The sequence below is a fragment of the Balaenoptera musculus genome, chromosome 7 (assembly GCF_009873245.2).
Source record: "Balaenoptera musculus isolate JJ_BM4_2016_0621 chromosome 7, mBalMus1.pri.v3, whole genome shotgun sequence".
Classification (NCBI taxonomy): Eukaryota; Metazoa; Chordata; class Mammalia; order Artiodactyla; family Balaenopteridae; genus Balaenoptera; species Balaenoptera musculus.
Genome location: NC_045791.1, coordinates 11,400,565 through 11,421,529, shown reverse-complemented (window position 1 = coordinate 11,421,529; position 20,965 = coordinate 11,400,565). Strand labels below are relative to the sequence as shown.

At 39.5% G+C, this 20,965-nt stretch overlaps 1 protein-coding gene across 11 annotated transcripts in view; it reads right to left on the bottom strand.

Annotated features, from left to right (window-relative positions):
• Window positions 1–20,965, bottom strand: part of CLASP1 (cytoplasmic linker associated protein 1) — a 263,250-nt gene that overhangs the window by 236,022 nt on the left and 6,263 nt on the right. The window contains exons 1-3 of one of the 11 annotated variants that reach the window (XM_036857231.1): window positions 19,486–19,589; window positions 3,865–3,903; window positions 2,609–2,659 (exon numbers count right to left, since the gene is read on the bottom strand). The exons of the other annotated variants lie outside the window; for them this stretch is intronic. The gene's annotated coding sequence lies outside the window, so the exon portion shown is untranslated. Of the gene's footprint in view, window positions 1–2,608; window positions 2,660–3,864; window positions 3,904–19,485; window positions 19,590–20,965 lie in introns of those variants that run through there. 11 annotated transcript variants of the gene reach the window in all.

Here is a 20,965-nt window from a genome sequence, read left to right as displayed (position 1 = left end):
GACACACTGAACCGGCTGCCTTCTCGGGCCTGCAGGGGTGACCATGCGGAAGAGAAGACACACATACCCAACCAGGCTGGTTTTAAACTGATCTCAAACTTCAGAAGGCCCTTCACCACCAGCAGCCTTCCAACTCACGTTCTCTGGCAACTCTGCTGGCCTTTCTCTCCCAAAGGGCTTTCCCGTCTTCTCCGCAGACGCCCATCTACCCGACCCCGCCACCCCCTCCTGACCGGCTCACCTGCTGCTCGCTCAATAAAGCAGGCAGGATGAGACAACTGGGACGTTCACCAGCGACCCGGGGCGGCCCCCTCAACTTTTCAGCTGCCTGCTCTCCAGCATCTACCTGCAAGCTCCCCTCCATCGCCTCACCCCCGGCAGCTGAGAGACCTCCTCAAGGCCCCTGGAGCTCACAGGCCTTCCATCAGCGACACCAGGGACGGTGGAGCCCCTGTAAGCAGCCGTCTACACCCGTGAGCTGCACGGAGGCACTCCCTGTTCACCCTGCAGCCCTCCCCTCGGGCCCCCTGCCACCCCTCCACTGCAGCCGCCCTGGTCGGGAGCACCAGTGACGGCCCTGCTGGCAGACCTACTTCACTAACCCCACCTCTCAGGGGCATCCCAAAACTGACCCCTCCTTCCTTCCGAAAAATTTCCCACAAACGAGCGTGCCTTCCTGCTACTTCTCTGGCTGTACAGCCTCAAGTTTCTTTAACCATCTCTGCTCCTCTCCCAAAGCTCACCCCAAAATAATAAGCATCCATTTCCATGAATTTTTTAAATCTCTATAAAACTGGTGACTCCCAAATTTGAATGTCCGAGCCAAATATCTCTGAACACCAGTCACAGGCACGGGCCTCTTTTCGGTGCCAAACTCTTTACCACTTCGGGGCCTTATCTCTTGCTGTTCCTAATGCCTGAAACATTCTCCTTATGCCTGCGCTGGCCTGGCTATCACTTCAGCTTCAATGTCACCTCCTCAGCAAGCCCTTTAAAGACCACTCTAGGGGGTCGGTCCCTTGTCACTGCACCCTGTTCTCTTCAAAGCATTTATGACAAGTTGTAATTTATCGCATGTTTGTTTACCTATTTGCTGTCTGACTTTCCCACAGGACTGTCAGTCTTATGAAAGAGGGGGCCTTGTTTATCTTGTTCACCTAATGCCTACAACCATGCCTTGTACAAACAACGCACTCGAGAAATACTTTTTGAATGAATGAAGTTTGCTTGAGTTGAGAATCAGAAGAAAACAGTCATTGGCAGTCATTAGTAGAGTTCAATTTGTTCTTGGGGAGTGGGAGGAATGGGGGGGGTAGGAAAAACACAAAAAAACATTTCAGATAAAAGGAATGTGCAAATACATATGGACAAAACACAAAAAAGAACAGACTACGGCCTGCTCAAGGGAAAACAAGCCATTTGGAAAGGCCAGAGCAATGGTTCCCAACCTGCAAACACTACTGACCCCCGCCCCTGAGGTGAGAGGGTGGAGTGATTAAAGGCTGTCTGAGAGGGACTTCCCTGGCGGTGCAGTGGTTAAGAATCTGCCTGCCAGTGCAGGGGACACGGGTTTGAGCCCTGGTCTGGGAAGATGCCACATGCCGCAGAGCAACTAAGCCCATGCGCCACAACTACTGAGCCTGTGCTCTACAGCCTGCGAGCCACAACTACTGAGCCTGTGAGCTACAACTACTGAGCCCACGTGCCACAACTACTGAAGCTTACGCGCCTAGAGCCCGTGCTCCCCAACAAGAGAAGCCACCGCAATGAGAAGCCCGTGCACCACAACGAAGAGTAGCCCCCGCTTGCTGCAACTAGAGAAAGCCCCTGTACAGCAACAAAGACCCAACACAGCCAAAAATTAATTAATTAATTAATTATTTTAAGTCTGTCTGAGAATTAGTGCAGACACAAGCCACACATTATCCATGACCTAAGTATTCCTAGCCGTATTTTCAAACTTATGCAATGCAATTATCAATCTTTAAATGCAAAAATAATGTAAAAAGTATTTCTTAATTCTTATTTTTTATTTTGAGTTTGAAAATATTTCTCAATTAACAGATACCAGAAATTCCACTTACATAGAGCCCTGTGATGCTGAACACTAAAAAGAGTTCTTGGGACTTCCCTGGTGGTCTAGCAGTTAAGAATCCGCCTTCCAATGCAGGGGATGCGGGTTCGATCCCTGGTCAGGGAACTAAGATCCCACATGCCACAGAGCAACTAAGCCCGTGCACTCTACAGCCCACGTGCCACAACCAGAGAGCCTTCAGGCCGTAACCACTGAGCCCGTGCATTCTAGAGCCTGCACGCCACAGCTAGAAAGAAGCCTGTGCACCGCAACGAAAGATCCTGCACGCCACAACAAAGATCCCTCAAGCCACAACTAAGACCTAACACAGCCAAATAAATAAATATTTTTTTTAAAAAAGAGTTCTTATTCTCAGAAAGCCTGGCTCAGACCAGAAAGACTGAGCACAGACAAGGCCCAGCAGTCAACTTCCAGCACCAAAGGCCAACAGTGCTGTGGTCTCCAGAGAGCTCTGTACACGTCATCTTTGAAATGCAGAATCACAAGACTTTGGGTGGACATACAATTATTTACCTTGGAGAGATCATTAAAATCTGCAGTTCCTCAAGTTATCACAAGAATATTCTGCAATAGGGGAAAAAAAATCAGTTGAACTCCCTCTTCTCTCTATCACTCACCCCAGTGTGAATAATAATTAACTACAGTGAAGTCATGACAAAAAAACCAACCATAATGTATGATGTAAATGCCCAAAAGTGAGTAACAGAAGAAAGTTCACTGTATTAAAAGTGCAGGTCATATGAACAGAAATAAATCATTAATATTGGTTAATTTCTGGTATTAAGATTATAGATTTTTCTTTGTACTTTTCTGTATTTTCTAAATTTTTTCTATGATGAATATAGAAAATATGTTACTTTTATAATTACAAAGAGAAAAGTATTATTCAAAAGCCAGGCATTACCATTTCACAATGGAGGAAAATCTCCCTTTCAGTATTATGAAATATAATGTATAACTATCAGTGAAGTGTAAAACAAGAAGAAAGTCTTAAATTCCCAAAAAGATGGAACTGGTGGATTAGTTACTTCCACAAATTATGTGGTAGAAAACTACACAATGGAAAACACAAATAAGTACCAAAAAAAAAAAAACCAGATCCATATTACTGTATACATACTATAAAAAAATAATAGGAGAAAATAAATATACTGCACAAGTGCCAGATAAATTATTCATTCATAATGGTTACTACTTGCCTTCACTAGTATTTTAATGAAGTAATTTCTTAAAAATTTTTCAGATATTTTTTTTCTTTGTGAACTATAAAAGTAGAACATAGTTTTAATTTTATTTTTGCTTCTCCTATGGCAGGTTTATAATAAGAAGAATTGCTTCTATTTTTATTCTACTCCTCAAAGATGAAACAAGATGGACATACACTGAAAATTGCTGAAGCATGTTGATAGGTACATGAGAATTTGTTACACCATTCTCTTCACTTCTCTATGTGTTTAAAATTGTCTGGAACTTTAAAAAATCCAAAGCACTTTTTACCTTCTTCAAAAGAACTGTAAAGCTTAAGTCTACGTGGGAAAAAAAATACATAAAATACCTGCAATAAAATTAGTAATTAACTAAACAAATAAGGATGTGAAACTGCATTAAATTGCATATACATAGTTACACATATAGCATATACAATGTATGACATTTATATACATATAGTATGATATAGCCCACATGTGAAAAAAATTACAGAAAAGAACAAAAATGGAGTATGTAAAAGATTAATAGGTAGCCTCTGAGTAATAGGTTTGAGAGCTTACCTCCTACTTCTTAATAATTTCCTCTACTCTTCATATTTTCTAAGAAGAAAAGAGACATTTTTAAAAGTCTTAAAAGAGAAAAGCAGTTATTTAACATTCATCTTATTCATTCAAGAACTGTGAAACCAAAACTAACTGACAACAAAGACACCTCCCTATTGACTGCTGACTTTTCTTCTCCCAATGATACACACAAGACCAATGTCAACATCAGCATACCAAGCTGTTACATTACCAAGGCAGTTACCCCAGACAAGAAAGAATAGTAATAATATAGATTACAGATTCCCAAGGAAGGGTCTTACGTGAAAACAGGAGACCTCGGCAGGGAGCCAGCTTATTGGAGAAACAAGGCTCATCACAGACACTAACCAATATACCGGCTCCTCTAGAAAGAGGGGACCTAAATTTCCACTCAGGCTAGCAACATTTACTTCTGCTGTATTTTTCAGAGAGCTTCATTTACAGTTCCATAGCTGTGACCAGCTTTTTTTTCTGTTTGTTTACTATACCAATGGAAAACAGATCCTTAAACCTGAATGACTGCTTAGTAATTGTTAGTAACAGCTTTATTGAAATATATATCACATATCATTAAATTCTCCCTTTTAAAGTGTATGTACTGCCCCTAGGTTCAGACGCAGACGTAGAGAATGGACCTGAGGACACGGGGAGGGGGAAGGGTAAGCTGGGACAAAGTGACAGAGTGGCATGGACATACATACACTACCAAATGTAAAACAGCTAGTGGGAAGCAGCCGCACAGCACAGGGAGATCAGCTCGGTGCTTTGTGACCACCTAGAGGGGTGGCATAGGGAGGGTGGGAGGGAGGGAGATGCAAGAGGGAAGACATATGGGAACATATGTATATGTATAACTGATTCACTTTGTCATAAAGCAGAAACTAACACACCATTGTAAAGCAATTATACTCCAATAAAGATGTTAAAAAATAATAAAGTGTATGTAATTCAGCAATTTTAAATATGTTCACAAAGTTGTGCACCCATCACCACTACTTAATTCCAGAACATTTTTATCACCACAAAATGAAACCCCTATCATCCTTTAGCAGTCACTCTCCAACCCCCTCTCCCAAACCCATGAAAACCAATAATCTACTTTCTGATGGAATGGATCTGCCTATTCTGGACACTTCATATAAATGGAGTCATAAAATATGTGTCTTTCATATCTGGCTTCTTTCACTTAGCATACTATCTTCAAGGTTTATCCATCTCATAGCATGGATCAGTATTTCATTCCTTTTTATGGCTGAATAATATTCCACTGAATAGCTGTACCACAGTTTGTTCATACAGTTATCCGCTGATGGATATTTGGAATGTTCTTCAGCAATACTTCTGGTCCATCTTTTTTATCATAGCCATCCAAGAGGGTATGCAGTAGCATCTCACTGTGGCTTTGATGGGCATTTCCCTAATGACTCTGGGTGCTGGGCTTCTTTTCATGGACTTGTTGGCCAATTTGGACATCTTCTTTGGAGAAACGTCTAATCAAATTCTTTGCGGGACTTCCCTGGCGGACCAGTGTTTAAGACTCTGCACTTCCAATGCAGGGGGTACAGGTTCAATCCCTGGTCGGGGAACTAAGATCCCACACGTCACGTGGCGTGGCCAAAAAGCAAACAACAACAACAAAAAATTCTTTGCTTATGTTTTTAATTGGGTTGTCTTTATTGTTGACTGTATGAGTTTTTATATACTCTGGATAAAAGTTCTTTACCAGATAAATGATTTGCAAATATTTTCTCTCATTCTGTGGGGTGTGCTTTCATTTTCTTGATGGTGTCATTTGAAACATAAAGTTCTAAATTTTAATAAAGTCCAATTTGCCTATTTTTTTGGTGTTGTTGCTTGTGTTTTATATGTCATACCTAAGGAACCACTGCCTATTTTACCACAATAAAAAAGAAAGAAAAGAAACTACTGCCTAATCTAAGGTCATGAAGATTTGCATCTACATTTTCTTCTAAGACTTTTACTGTTTCAGATTTTACATTCTGGTCTATGATTGAGTTCATTTATATATATGAGTGAGGAAACGGTCCAAATTCATTCTTTTGCATGTGGATATCAACTTGTCCCAGCACCATTTGTTGAAAAGACTATTCCTCACTGAATTGTCTTTGCACTCTTGTTGAAAATCAATTGACTATAAATGTAAGGATTTATTTCTGGACTTCCATTCTATTCCACTGATCTGTATGTCTACCCTACCCTTTATGCCAGTACCAGACTGTCTTGATTACTGTAGCTTTGTAGTAAGTTATAAAAGTCCTCCAACTTTGTTCTTCCTTTTTAAGATTGTTTTGACTATTCAGGGTCCCTTGTATTTCCATACGAATATGAAGATCAGCTTGTCAACTTCTGCAGAACAGACAGCTGGGATTTTAATGGGGAGTATGTTGAATCAATTTGGGGAATAGTGCCATCTTAACAATACTAGGTCACTCGATCCAAGTACATAGGATGTCTTTCTATTTATTTAGACCTTTAATTTCTTTCAGTGATGTTGTATAGTTTCAGAATTTAAGTTTTACACTTCTTCGTTAACTTTATTCTAAGTTTTCTATACTTTTTTTAAATTAATTAATTAATTTATTTATTTATTTATTTATTTTTGGCTGTGTTGGGTCTTCGTTTCTGTGTGAGGGCTTTCTCTAGTTGCAGCAAGCGGGGGCCACTCTTCATCGCGGTGCGCGGGCCTCTCACTATCGCGGCCTCTCTTGTTGCGGAGCACAGGCTCCAGACGCGCAGGCTCAGTAGTTGTGGCTCACGGGCCTAGTTGCTCTGCAGCGTGTGGGATCTTCCCAGACCAGGGCTGGAACCCATGTCCCCTGCATTAGCAGGCAGATTCTCAACCACTGTGCCACCAGGGAAGCCCAGCTCTAATTGTTTTATAGTAGATTCCTTAGGATGTTCTATATACAAGATCACATCATCTGCAAATAGATTGTTTTACTTCTTTTCCAACCTAGATGCCTTTTATTTCATTTTCTTGCCTAATTGCCCCAGCTAGAAGCTCCAGTACAATGTTGAATAGAATGACATAAAAGGACATCTTTGTCCTGTTCCTGATCTTGGGAAAAAATCAATTTTTTATCACTAAGTATGGCATCTGCTGGGGGTTTTCATCAATGGCCTTTATCACATTGAGAAGTTCCCTTCTATTCCTAGATTGTTGAGTGTTTTTACCATCTAAAATGCTTTTCCTGCAGCTATTGAGATGATAATGCGGTTTTTGTCCTTTACTATTATTATGGTTACACTGATTTCCAGCTGTTAAACCAACCTTGCATTCCTGGGATAAATCCTAGTTGGTCATAGTGTATAATCCTTCTGATCTGGTGCTGGACTCAGTTTGCCAGTATTTTGTTGAGGATTTTTTTTTGCATCTATATTCATAAAGGATACTGGTCTGTAATTTTCTTTTCCTATGATGTCTTTGTATGGTTTGGTTAACAGAGTAATAACATCCTCAAATGATGAACTAGGAAGCACCCCAGCCTCCTCTTTATTTTGAAACAGTTTGCAAAGAATTTGCATTTGGTATATTTGGTAGAATCACCAAATGTGAAGTCATCTGAGTTGGAGCTCTTTGTGAGATGTTTCTTGATTGTTAATTAAATCTCTTTACTTGCTATTGGACTATTCAGATGTTTTATTTTTTCTTCAGTCAATCTCAGTAATGCCATTCTAGGAATGCATACACTTTATCTAGGTTGTCTAATTTCTTGGCATATAATTGTTCCTAGTATTCTCTCATATTCCTTTTTATTTCTGTAAGCTCAGTAGTAATGTCCTCTCTTTCATACCTGATCTTATTAATTTGAGTCTTGCCCTTGTTTTTCTTGGTCAGACTAGCTTGACTAGCTTAAGGTTTGTCAATTTTGTTGATCTTTTCAATTCTTAATCTGTTGATTTTTGCTTTTTTCTCTAGTTCATTTATTTCTAATTTAGTATTTATTTTTTCTTCCTTCTGCTTGCTTTTGGATTAGTTTGCTCTCTTACCAGTTTCTTAAGATGGAAGTTTACATTACTGATTTAAGATCTTTCTTCTTTTTTCATATAAGCATTTATAGCTATAAATTTCCCTCTGAGCACTGCTTTTACTGCATCCCCAAGGTTATGGTATGTTGTTTAATTTTGTGCATGGAGCATAGTAGGTGCTAAATATTTATTGTTGAACAATGAATGAATGGCAGGGTTCTTCTTTTAATTGTGGAAAAACATACATAAAATTTACTATTTTAACCACTTTTAAGTGTACAGCTCAGTGGCATTAAGTACATTCACATTATTGTGCAACCATTACCACCATGTTATGTTGTGTTTCTGTTTTCAGTCATCTCAGACTATTTTCTAATTTTCCTTGTGATTTCCTCTTTTACCCATTAGTGACTTAGGAGTGTGTTGGTTAATTTCCACATATTTGTGAATTTCCCAATTTCCCTCTGTTACTGATATCTAATTTCATTCCATTGTGGTCAGAGCACACTCTGAACCATTTCCATCCTTTTAAATTTATTGAGTCTTGTTTTATGGCATAACATATAATCTATCCTGGAGAATGTTTCACATGCCCTTGAGAACAATGTGTATTCACTGTTATTGGGTGTGCTGTTCTACAGATATCTGTCCCTTAATGATTTAAAAGAGTCTATCTGCAACTAGATCACATTTAAGAAAAAAATTGCCAGTTATGGACATCTTAAATTTTTCATATTATCCCCCACTTTTATACTGACTACTTATTCCATATATATATTTATACATGTATATAAAAAAAATCACATCTCCCCTTTAAAAATAAAAATCTCAGTTTCTAGCACCATATTAAGGGCTGGTTTCTAAGAGTGAAACCTACTAAAAAGGTAAGCAGAAAAGAGCATATATACCCATACGAGAGATTTTCTAACAGGTTTCTGAAACATAAAATCTCCAGACTTAGGTAAATAAGAAGAGAGCAGAGCATTTGATATGTCATTTGATAGCATGACAGCTGACATGGCTATCCCAAGTTTCCCAAGGGAGCTGGGTTACACACAGTGGAAAAAAAGAAAACCTTATTAAGTACGGGTTATTCAATGTGAAGACAGAAGGTGTAAGAAGCTTGGGATATAAAAGCACAGAGTTTTTCTCTTTTACTGAATAAAGAAGTCAAGCTAAGAAGTACTGCAGCAGTGGTTTAAAATTTGGGTTTCATTTCAGCAATTTACAATAAGCATAGGTACTTCACATTTGAAATAGCGCTTTCCAACGCACTAAGTGATTATAAAAATGCCACCTTCTTTATTCCCCCACAAAACCTCTGTAAGATCGTTACTGTCATGCCTATTTCACAGATTCAGAAGCAAAGTAACTTCCAGGGTCACACAACAAGTATGAAACAGAATCAATATTTGAACCTGGGCTTCTAATTCCAAATCCAGGGCTATTTCCACCAAGTCACAGCTGCTGCTTCTCACCAAGAATACACACAAGTCTCAGTACTTTAGACCTGAGTATATATAACTTAGGAAAAAGACCTACACAGGAAGGATACACCCACCACACTTAATGTTCCCAAGATAAGAGCAGAAGAGCCTGAACAGAGAGAAGCAACCTGTCCTAGCACAGCACACATACTAAGCAGGGGCTCCAGAAACAAGGAACAAAGGAAGAGGAAGAACCATATGCACCCCCAGAAGTGAACCTAGGAGAGCAATCAGCAGTCGTTAGCTCAGAGAGCTCAGTATTTCCCACAGATGCCAAAGGGCTGATCAAAAACAGGAAAGAGAGAGAAGCAAAAGGGTAACATATAACCATTGGGGGAAACTAGGTGAATGGTGAAGAGAAACTCTCTGTACTATTTTTGCCTCTTCTTGTGAATCTATACTTATGCCAAAATGAAAAGAGGAAAAAAGTGAAAAGATGTACATGATGTGGACAGGCTCTGGGTCCTAGTTTCCTAAAGTTCCTTAAATACCTAATGTGCCAGCCAATCTGTCAACGAATTCCAGGTCCACTGGGGAGGGAAAGACAAGTGAAGGATCTATTCCAACAGTACATCAAGGTACTTTCCTGGAAGATTAGCTACTTTTCTGATGACTCCTTAGTAGACAGAAAAAGGAAAGACTACAACGATGAAATAAACATAAGGTCACCCCTGGGTAAAGCTCTGTCTTAGGCGCACACTGCCATGAAAACACATGCTCTGCTACTGTCTCTCACGCCCAAATCATTTCCCTTGCTTCTATTCCTTGCTCCAGAAAGATTCAGACTGAAGACGCAGAATCTGATGGACTGGGAAGACCTACAGTCACAGAGCCTTCAATGATAAGGAATCCTGTGCTTGCTGAAGAAAGAAAACTGAGATGAGCACTTTAGAGATTCATTTATTCATTGAGTCTTATTAGGGTTAGCTTCAAATCCTTTCAGTGCAGTGCAAGTGACCTGGCAGAGAAAAATAATTTGCAACATCAGCTGGGCAATGACAAGGACACTGAAAACACAACTTCACATACGGCTTCCTACCCACCCACCATTCAACCAGATTTCAAGCATACAGACTTTAAATCTGTACTCTACTAAGCTTACACGTAACAGCTAGGGAAATTTTGCTATATTTCTCAGATCAACTATAACAGAACACTGCTATTACTATAATAACCTTTTTACATTCATATTTTATGGATTCAGGAAAAAAAATCCAAAAGAAAAGCACAAAAAGAGATCTGTGCCTTGCCTATATTAGTATGTACTGAACTGTACATACAGATGATGCTCCATTTCCAAACTGAGTGTGACTACCTCAATATTTTTCCAACACTGACTTATTCCTACTCATCACTAACATGGTTTTCTTTAAAATGCCTAAAAACCTGACTCTAGTGCTACATTTAAACAAAAAAAATCACTTAAGAATGTAATTGAGGACTTCCCTGGTGGTACAGTGGTTAAGAATCCACCTGCCAATGCAGGGGACATGGGTTTGAGCCCTGGTCTAGGAAGATCCCACATACCACGGAGCAACAAAGCCTGTGCGCCACAACTACTGAGCCTGCGCTCTAGAGCCCATGAGCCACAACTACTGAGCCCACGTGCCACAACTACTGAGCCCACATGCCACAACTACTGAAGCCCATGCACCTAGAGCCTGTGCTCCGCAACAAGACAAGTCACCGCAATGAGAAGCCCGTGCACTGCAACGAAGAGCAGCCCCCGCTCGCTGCAACTAGAGAAAGCCCGTGTGCAGCAACAAAGACACAACGCAGCAAAAAATTAATTAATTAATTTTTTAAAAAAAGAATGTAATTGAATATAATCAAATACACATTTTAATACACTGCTGATGAGAATAAAATTCATAACTATCTAGGGCAATTTGGAAACCTCTATCAATAACCTTTAAATATGTCTTGATCCAATAGGTCCAAATCTAAGAATTCATCTAAGGAAATAATTTGTTAAGTATTCTAAAATGTATATATAAAGTTGTTCACTGCAGCTTTCGTGAAAAAGACTTTTTAATAAAAATAAGTGTTCAAGAACAGGAAATTCGGAAAGAAATTACAGTATGTCCAAACAATAGCATACCACGCAATCATTGAAAATCAAAGTAAAAATATGTTCTTATTGCCCTGGAAAAATATCTACAATCAGTTTAGTGAAAAAAGCAAACTAGAAAACTCCATGTTTCTGATGTCCTTTTTGTTTGTAAAATAAAAAGTAGTCACTTATATTCTTGGTACATAGAAGAAGTATGGAAAGAAACATACCAAAGCATTAACACTCTATTTTCTACAATGAAAATGTACTATTTATATAATTTTTAAAAATACATGTTAAACCCAGAAATAAACCCACACACCTATAGTTAATTAATCTTCGACAAAAGAGGTAAGAATATACAATGGAGAAAAGACAGTCTCTTCAGCAAGTGGTGCTGGGAAAGCTGGACAGACGCATGTAAATCAATGAAGTTATAACACTCCCTCACACCATACACACAAACTAAAAACTTAAATATAAGACATGACATCATAAAACTCCTAGAAGAGTACATGGCAAAACGTTTTCTGACATAAATCGTAGCAATGTTTTCTTACGTCAGGCTTCCAAGACAACAGAAATAAAAACAAAAATAAACAAATGGGACCTAATCAAACTTACAAGCTTTTGCACAGCAAAGGAAACCATAAACAAAATGAAAAGACAACCTACAGAATGCGAGGAAATATCTGCAAATAATACGACCAAAAAGGGGTTAATACCCAAAATATACAAACAGCTCTTACAACTCAATAACAAAAAAACAAACAACCCAATCAAAAAACAGCCAGAAGACCTAAACAGACATTTCTCCAAAGAAGACATAAAGATGGCCAATAGGCACATGAAAAGATGCTCAATATCGCTAATTATCAGAGAAATGCAAATCAAAACTACAACGAGATAGCGCCTCACACCGGTCAGAATGACCATCATCAAAAAGTCTACAAATAATAAATGCCGGTGTGGAGAAAAGGGAAGCCTCTTACAGTGCTGCTGGAAACGTAAACTGGTGCAGCCACTGTGGAAAACAGTATGGAGGTTCCTTAAAAAACTAAAAATAGAGTTAACCATATGATTCAGCAATCCCACTCCTGGGCATATATTCGGAAAAGACAAAAACTCTAATTTGAAAAGATATATGCACCCCAATGTTCATAGCAGCACTGTTTACAATAGCCAAGGCGTGGAAGCAACCTAAATGTCCATCGACAGATGAATGGATAAAGAAAATGTGGTACATATATACAATGAAATACTACTCAGCCGAAAAAAGAATGAAATAATGCCATTTGCAGCAACAGGGATGGACCTAGAGATGATCATACTAAGTGAAGTAAGTCAGAAAGAGAAAGACGAATACCATATGATATCACTTATACGTGGAATCTAAAATATGACACAAATGAACTTATTTACAAAACAGAAACAGACTCACAGACACAGAGAACAAACTTACAGTTACCAAAGGGGAAAGGGGGTGGGGGAGGGATGAATTAGGAGTTTGGGATTAACAGATACACAGTACTATATATAAAATAAACAATAAGGACCTACTGTATAGCACAGGGAACTATATTAAATAGCCTGTAATAAACCGTAATGAAAAGTATATGAGGGCTTCCCTGGTGGCGCAGTGGTTGAGAATCTGCCTGCCAATGCAGGGGACACGGGTTCAAGCCCTGGTCTGGGAAGATCCCACATGCCGCAGAGCAACTAGGCCCGTGAGCCACAACAACTGAGCCTGCGCGTCTGAAGTCTGTGCTCCGCAACAAGAGAGGTTGCGATAGTGAGAGGCCCGCGCATCGCGATGAAGAGTGGCCCCCGCTTGCCGCAACTACAGAAGGCGCTCGCACAGAAACGAAGACCCAACACAGCCAAAAAAATAATAATAAATAAATAATAAATAAATTTAAAAAAAAAAAAAGTATATGAAAAATATGTGTAACTGTATCACTTTGCTGTACACCAGAAACTAACACAGCACTGTAAATCAACTATACTTCAATAAAAAATTAAAAAAGAAAAAAAATGTTAAAAATGACAGTGTATAACTGATTCACTTTGTTATAAAGCAGAAACTAACACACCATTGTAAAGCAATTATACTCCAATAAAGATGTTAAAAAAAATAAAAAATAACAGTGGTCCTAACAGAGCAATGCTGCCAGCCTGCACACGCACAGATTATCTGGAAGACCAGTCAAGAAGCTAGAAGCGGCGGCTGCCTCTGGGAATGGGATGTGGAAGAACGATAAAAAGGGTGGAGGAAGGCTTACATTTCACTCTCTATCCTTGGGCACCTTTTAAACTTTTTTAACCATGTACATACAGTATCTAGTCAAAGGAAATACACATTTCAAAACATTAAGATGTTCATATTCTTTCTAGTATAAGCATATTGCGTCCAATAAATACCAGAAAGTTATTTGTAAAGTCAAAAAGAACCGTAATCCTGAAGCCACAGACATCATCAGTTACTACAAAGAACCAAAAAACATTTAAAAAGCTAGTTCTTCAGCAAATTGTCCATCGCTAGTATACTCATCTCTAGCAGGCAGCACTGGTAACACCTATAGGGAAGCAAAGTGTATTTCTGAAGCTCTTCCAGCCATGGAATTCCTGCAAAATCAAAGACACACAAAAAACAAAAACACACAAGTAATGAGAAGAAAAGTGCTCGATTAGTTTTTGATCACTGAACTACAGCCATGTTTTAATTCAAAAATAACACAAGACAGAGTCATACACGCCTACAAAATTACTTTTAGGTCATACGCTTCTATAAAATTACATTTTTAAGTGTACTAACTACAGGATTCTCTCATCGCCGGCAGGGTTTTGTTAAAACCTCTAAGATGGGTAATTCGGCAATATCTCTCAAAATTTTAATGACACATAACATTCAACCCAAAAGGTCGACTTACAGGAATTCATTCATACACATGCAAAATAAATTATTATAGGATTATTCTTTACAGCATAGTTTTATAAATGCAAAAGACTGGAAAAAACTAAATGTTCCTTAGTAGAGGGCTGGGTAAATTATGGTATGCGATACAACGGCATACTATTCAGCCATACTCTTCATTTTCAAAAAACTATGAAGAAGCCTTTAATGTATTGATACTGACATAGACTGATTTCCAAGATATATTAAGTAAAAAAAAAAAAGCAAAAAACAAAATTCAGTAGTCTACTATCTGTGCAAGAAAGGAGAGTGGGGGAAGGCATATATGTATATGCACTTTTTCATACAAATAATTAATAACATTAGTGTCTCTAGGGAAGGGTAGATGGCAGACAGCAGAGGAAGGAACCTAATCTTTAAAACATGTGTATGTATTAACTGTTCAAAAAATAAATATTTTATAATTTAAAAATTTTAATGCATTTAACTAGCAGTTCTATCTCTCCTTTCTAGGTAACTTAAACAAGATGAAAGGAACCTTCAGGCCCACAAGAATACCCCTGAGGTATGCTTTAAAAAAATTTTTACAGCCAATCATGCATGTAATAAGCTTGTGACTACAATAAAAATTACATAAGTTTAATAATGCCGTAACTATCCATATGCAATCTCAATAGCAACCAATTTCCCAAAAGCATAACGTCTAACCCCACCCCCAAAATTCCAAAACGGAATGACTGATCAGTTGATGATTCCAGTAAAACAGAAGAGTCCGGATTTCATTAAGACCCAGGGTTCTCTGTGGGAGGTTAGTTTCAGCCTTCTCTCAGCTAGGGTGCTTTCTTGGCCACTTGACAACATTAGACCGTGGGGTTAACATGGCCAAGAGTCAGGCTCCTTGTCCCCTGTCACAAGCTCGGTCTCCAGCCAACATAGCTCTCTCATAAATGGAAGGCAACAGCCAGGCCCCAGAGTGTACAGCCAGGGGGCTGCGGACCTGCGGACCTGCTCAGGGCTTCACATCCTTCCGACGAAAACAGGAAGGGACACATCCTTCGCCACTGCCGGATGAGAAGCCCTTCCCGCCTCAGCCTTCCACACTGAACTCAGCACACGCACCAGGGGACTCCTCACTGTCTCCTTGCTCGTCCCGCTTCCTTGGGGGCGGAGCTCTCTGGGAACAGGGCTGACAGCCCTTCTCTCTGTCCTCAGGCACAACAGTAAAGTTTGTTGAAGATTCTCACCAGAGTGCATAGCGCATTCTCTACTAATTACCCAGATACACCCCAGAATAACTCTCTCATTTTAACGGCAGTGGTTTTCCTTAAGGGCTTTCAGTGTTTTGGGTCCATTTCTCATGGACACCTATGTACACACTTTCTGTGTCCCCTCCGGTCACCCACGCCACCCCAAAACAGATCTAGCGAGCAAATGACTATAAGGTGCGCCTCACCTTCCAGGGCTTAGTCACGCTTTCGTGATTCCACAAAACCATTACTACACAATCTGGCTAAATACTGTCACACTGTCTAAACAAGTGCTTCTGTGGCAATTTCCAAAATCTACTCCAAATTCTGAAGTGAATGAGAGTAAGAAAACTTTTCCCATCGTGTTCACTTTATAAACGCAGTCACAGGCCGCAGGCAATGGCTACCAACAGGCGAGTTCAATCAGCAACAGGCTAAAGTACCACCCCGTCAGCCCGCATCAAGAGCGTGGCAGGAGAGCATTTCTTTTGAAAGGGCCACCCTCCTCAGAATGGGATCCTATGTCTGGAGGGCGATCTATTAAGTGATAAAAATACTTCTTAAGTCAAACTTTTTAGACAAAGATATAGCCTTAGATTTAGATACATACCAGGCCCAAATCCTCCATAAATAAGGCCAGAGGTAGCAAAAGAAAATAGCATCTCTCCTTCCTACCTGCCCCCCTCCCCGATGAATAACCAGTATCTCATGATAAGTGTTTATAACAGATGCTAAGGACTACCTACTTAGGAGTCAAAACTTACTGGAAAACAAAACACCAAAGGCCAAACTTTAAAATGAGCCTTCCCCTCCCTGATATCTGGATGGCAGATTACAAAATGGACTCCCAAGGGAGGTCTGATCACTTAGGACAAGTAACATTAGACCCTACTGAACACTAAAGAGTGTGATGGAGGGAAATCTGATAATACGGACCCAGGGAGAAAGATCAGATACTTGTCCACTAGTTAACTTTTCAGATTTCTAGGCAAGAGAAGATTTTCTAATGATACTTAATTCTCTCGTCAGAAAAGTAATATACACTCATTGTATACAAATTCAAAATTATTTTTGAAATTAAAAGCATTTGTTGGGACTTCCCTGGTGGCGCAGGGGTTAAGAATCCACCTGCCAATGCCGGGGACATGGGTTCAAGCCCTGGTCCAGGAAGATCCCACATGCCGCGGAGCAACTAAACCCATGCACGACAACTACTGAGCCTGCGCTCTAGAGCCCGCGAGCCACAACTACTGAGCCCGCGTGCCACAACTACTGCAGCCCCCGCGCTCTAGAGCCTGTGCTCTGCAACAATGAGAAGCCACCACAATGAGAAGCCCGCGCACCGCAACGAAGAGTAGCCCCCGCTCGCCGCAACTAGAGAAAGCCCGCACGCAGCAACGAAGACCCAATGCCGCCAAAAATAAATAAATAAATTTATTTTTAAAAAAAGAGCAAAATCACACCTAAAATGAGTAAAATTCCCAATTTAAAACTCATCATAATCTTAAATAACAAGTTAAAAATGTTTTAATCATCTACGAAATGAACACCATATTCTGCAGCCTAACTGACATTTATCCATATAGCTAATGTCACATACAAAAAAAAAATCCTAAGGCATTTGAAAGGCCCAATACTATTATCAATCCCCACATTTGGGAAAATGACTTAAAAGGACCTGAACTTAAAATCTTAAAGAACTTTATAATATACTGATCATTATTCTTTCAAGAATAATTTTCTGGGAATTCCCTGGCGGTCCAGTAGTTAAGACTTGGCCCTTTCACTGCCGTGGGCCCTGGCTCAGTCCCTGGCTGGGGAACTAAGATCCCACAAGCTGTGTGGTACAGTCCCACCTGCCCAAAAAAAAGAATAATTGTCTGCAATTACCCAAATGTATTCACAAAGATCTATGTTTAGCTTCACAATTCAGTCAATAAAAGTTAAGCACATCACTTACACAGTACTGGACTGAGCACTAGAGTGAATGGGGGACCAAAGAAGGTTGGAAATTGAAAAACAGAGATATATAGTCTACTCTGAAGGTCCTTATAATCTATATCCAAACACAGGAAACTTAAAAGTAACTATACAAAATCTAAAGAAAGGGAACTCACATTTACTAAGTGTATCTTACACGTCAAGTAGCAAAGCTGCAATACACACACAACATCCATGAATCCTGTCTCAAGGGAAGAAAACAAGGCAGGGTGCGAGGGTGTTGAGGTTGAGGAGGGCAGGCGGTGAAGTCAAAAACCCAAAGCAAAACATAATCGCCAACTGAGTGATACAGAAGATAAGTACAGTCGTCATTAGTCTTCCACAAATGGTGCTGGGACAACTGGACATCCACATGCAAAACAACGAAGTTAGAGCCCTACCTCACACTATTTATACAAACTAACTCAAAATGGGTCAACAACCTCAATGGAGGAGCTAGATCTATAAAACTCTCTAAGAAGGAAACACAAGAGTAAATCGCCAAGACCTTAGATTTGGCAATAGATCCTTAGATATGACACTAAAAGCATAAACAGCAAAAGAAAAAATACAATAATTGGACTTCATCAAAATTAAAAACTTTTGTGCAGCAAAGAACATACGTTATCAAGAAAGTGAAAAGACAACCTATAGAATGAATGGGAGAAAATATCTGCAAATCATATATCTGATAAGAGTTTAATATTCAGAATATGTAAGAACTCCTAAAAGTCAAAAACAAAAAGACACACAATCCAATTTAAAAATGGGCAAAGGAAAACAACAAGGTCCTACTGTATTGCATAGGGAACTATATTCAATATCTTGTAATAAGCGATAATGGAAAAGAATATGAAAATATATATAACTGAATCACTCTGCTGTATACCAGAAACTAACACAACATTGTAAATTAACTATACTTCAATCTAAAAAAATAAAATGGGCAAAGGACTTGCACAGATACATGGATATTTCTCCAAAGAAGATATACAAATAGCCAATAAGCACAAGAAAAGATGCTCAACATCTTAGTCATTAGGGAAATGCAAATCAAAACCACAGTGAGATACTACTTCACATCTACTAGGATGGCTATAATTTTAAAAAACAAAAACAAAGAGAAGATAACAAGTGTTGACAAGGATGTGGAGAAACTGAAACCCTTGTACGATGCTGTTGGGAATGTAAAAATGTACAGCCACTGTGGAAAAAGTCTGGCAGTTCCTCAAAAAGCTAAACATGGAATTACCACAAGATCCAGTAACTCTACTCCTAGGTATATACCTAGAATTGAAAAAAAGACTCAAACAGAAATTTGTAAACCAACATACATTACAGCATTAGTCACAACAGTCAGAAAGTGGAAACAACCCAAGTTCCATCAGCAGACAAAGGATAAATAAAATGTACAATATCCATACAACAAAATATTATTCAGCAATTAAAAAGGAATAGCATTCTGACACAGGCTACAACATAAATGAACCTTGAAAACATTACGTTAAGCGAAATAAACCAGTCGTAAAAGGACATATATTATTCCATTTATATGAAATATCTAGAATAGGCAAATTCATAGAACTAGAAGATTAGAAGTTACCAGGGGCTGAGGAAGAGGGACGAACAGGGATTTACTGCCTAATAGTTACAGAGTTTCTGTTTGGGGTGATGGGAAAGAGTTGGAAGCAGATTACGGTGACTGTTACCCAATGTGAATGTCATTAATGCCACTGAATTATATACTTAAAAATGGTTACAATGGCATATTTTATATTATATATTTTTTACCACAATAAAAAGAAAAAAAAAACAGTTTCTATAAAGTCTTTAGGAGTCTGGATTGCCCAAGGGTAGATTTCAAATCAGGGACTCAAATCCAAAATGGACTGTAGGTCCCCAGATCTGACTAACCCTCATGGAAACCTCAGTGGGAAGCTTGCATCTCTACATCCTTCCTGACCAGTGAAGAGGCCTCTCCAGATGCTGCCGGATGCTGGAAGCAGACTTTCCCCCAAGGCAGCCCAGTGACCTTCCATGCAGGAAGAATAACCTGTGCTGGAAAAAAACAGAGATAAGTGGCAAGGAAGCTGAAGAATCCAAGAGCCAAACTCTGCTACTCTGCAGCTGTGTGACCATGGACACATTACTCAAGTGCTCTAACGAACCTTCAGCTTCCTCTCGTTATGAAATGAAAACAGCATCTACCTTTAAATGTTGACATAAGACCTGACAAAAGTACTCCTACAGCACCCAGCCTAGTGCCTGGCAGATGGTGGGTGTTCAGTCTACGATGGCTGTTGCTACTGGGACGAGAGGTCCGTTTGCCACCCCAGAGGCAACCAAAGGCTGAGCAGGACATGGCTTGGATCTGGAGAATTCTATGACTTACCAGAACTTAAATAAAATGCAGGCTTCAGAGAAGGAGCTGTTTCTATGCAGTTCAAACTCTTAGAAAGACTGGCTTATTGTTCACAGAATGAACCCAGCTACTCCACGTTAGGAAGGGCGCGGCTACACAATTCACTCTCTCTGTACAACAGGCCTCTGTTCACAACAGAGCCCTGCCTTTACCAGCAGGAGACGTGCTCTGTGGAGGAGCGGAGCAGGAAATCAGCTAGGAGGTGGACCTGAGGCAGCTCTCCAACGCTGGTGGCCTCAGAAGCACTTGGGAAATCTGTTAGACACAGATGCCTCACCCCCACCGCCAGACACTCTGATTACTAAATATTTCAGGCAGGGCCCTTGAGCACAACTGTGTAAAGAAACACTTGAAAAGGGAAGGCACGGAGATGTTACAAGACTACCTTCTGATGTTGGCAAACAGACCAGTCTGCCCCACAAAGTAAGACCTGCGTTTTCCTCCAAACCTGTCGAAAACGCACTGGCTTTGGCAATGCAGAGGGATCACCTGCAGGTGATATCCAATTCAACCTGCACGTTCTGCACCTCTCACAGGAACAAAAAGAACCAAAAAAAAATGACTTAAATCATATTACCAGAAGTTGGTAAAATTTTTGTCAAACACCCTTAAATTGCTTAGGAAATTATTAACTTGTTCAACTTTTTGGTCAGCAATCAGGCAATATGTATCAAAAGTCACCCAATATTCTCACTTCTTAAAATTGATCTGAAGGAAACAACACAAAAGTAGCAAACTACATGCAAAAAAAAAAAAAAAAAGCCGCCGTTGTAGTATATATAATATCAAAAAATAAAAGATAACGTGCCTGTCAAGGATCCCAGTTTACCAAAATTTGCCATATCAACTCAAATATGACAAAGCTATTAAAAATTTTAATGATGTGTACTAAGTCATTACACGGAAACTATTCAAAAAACACTCAAGACCTAAAATTACTTACTAAAAAGCATGGACAGCTTTAAAGGGTGACGCATTAAGCAA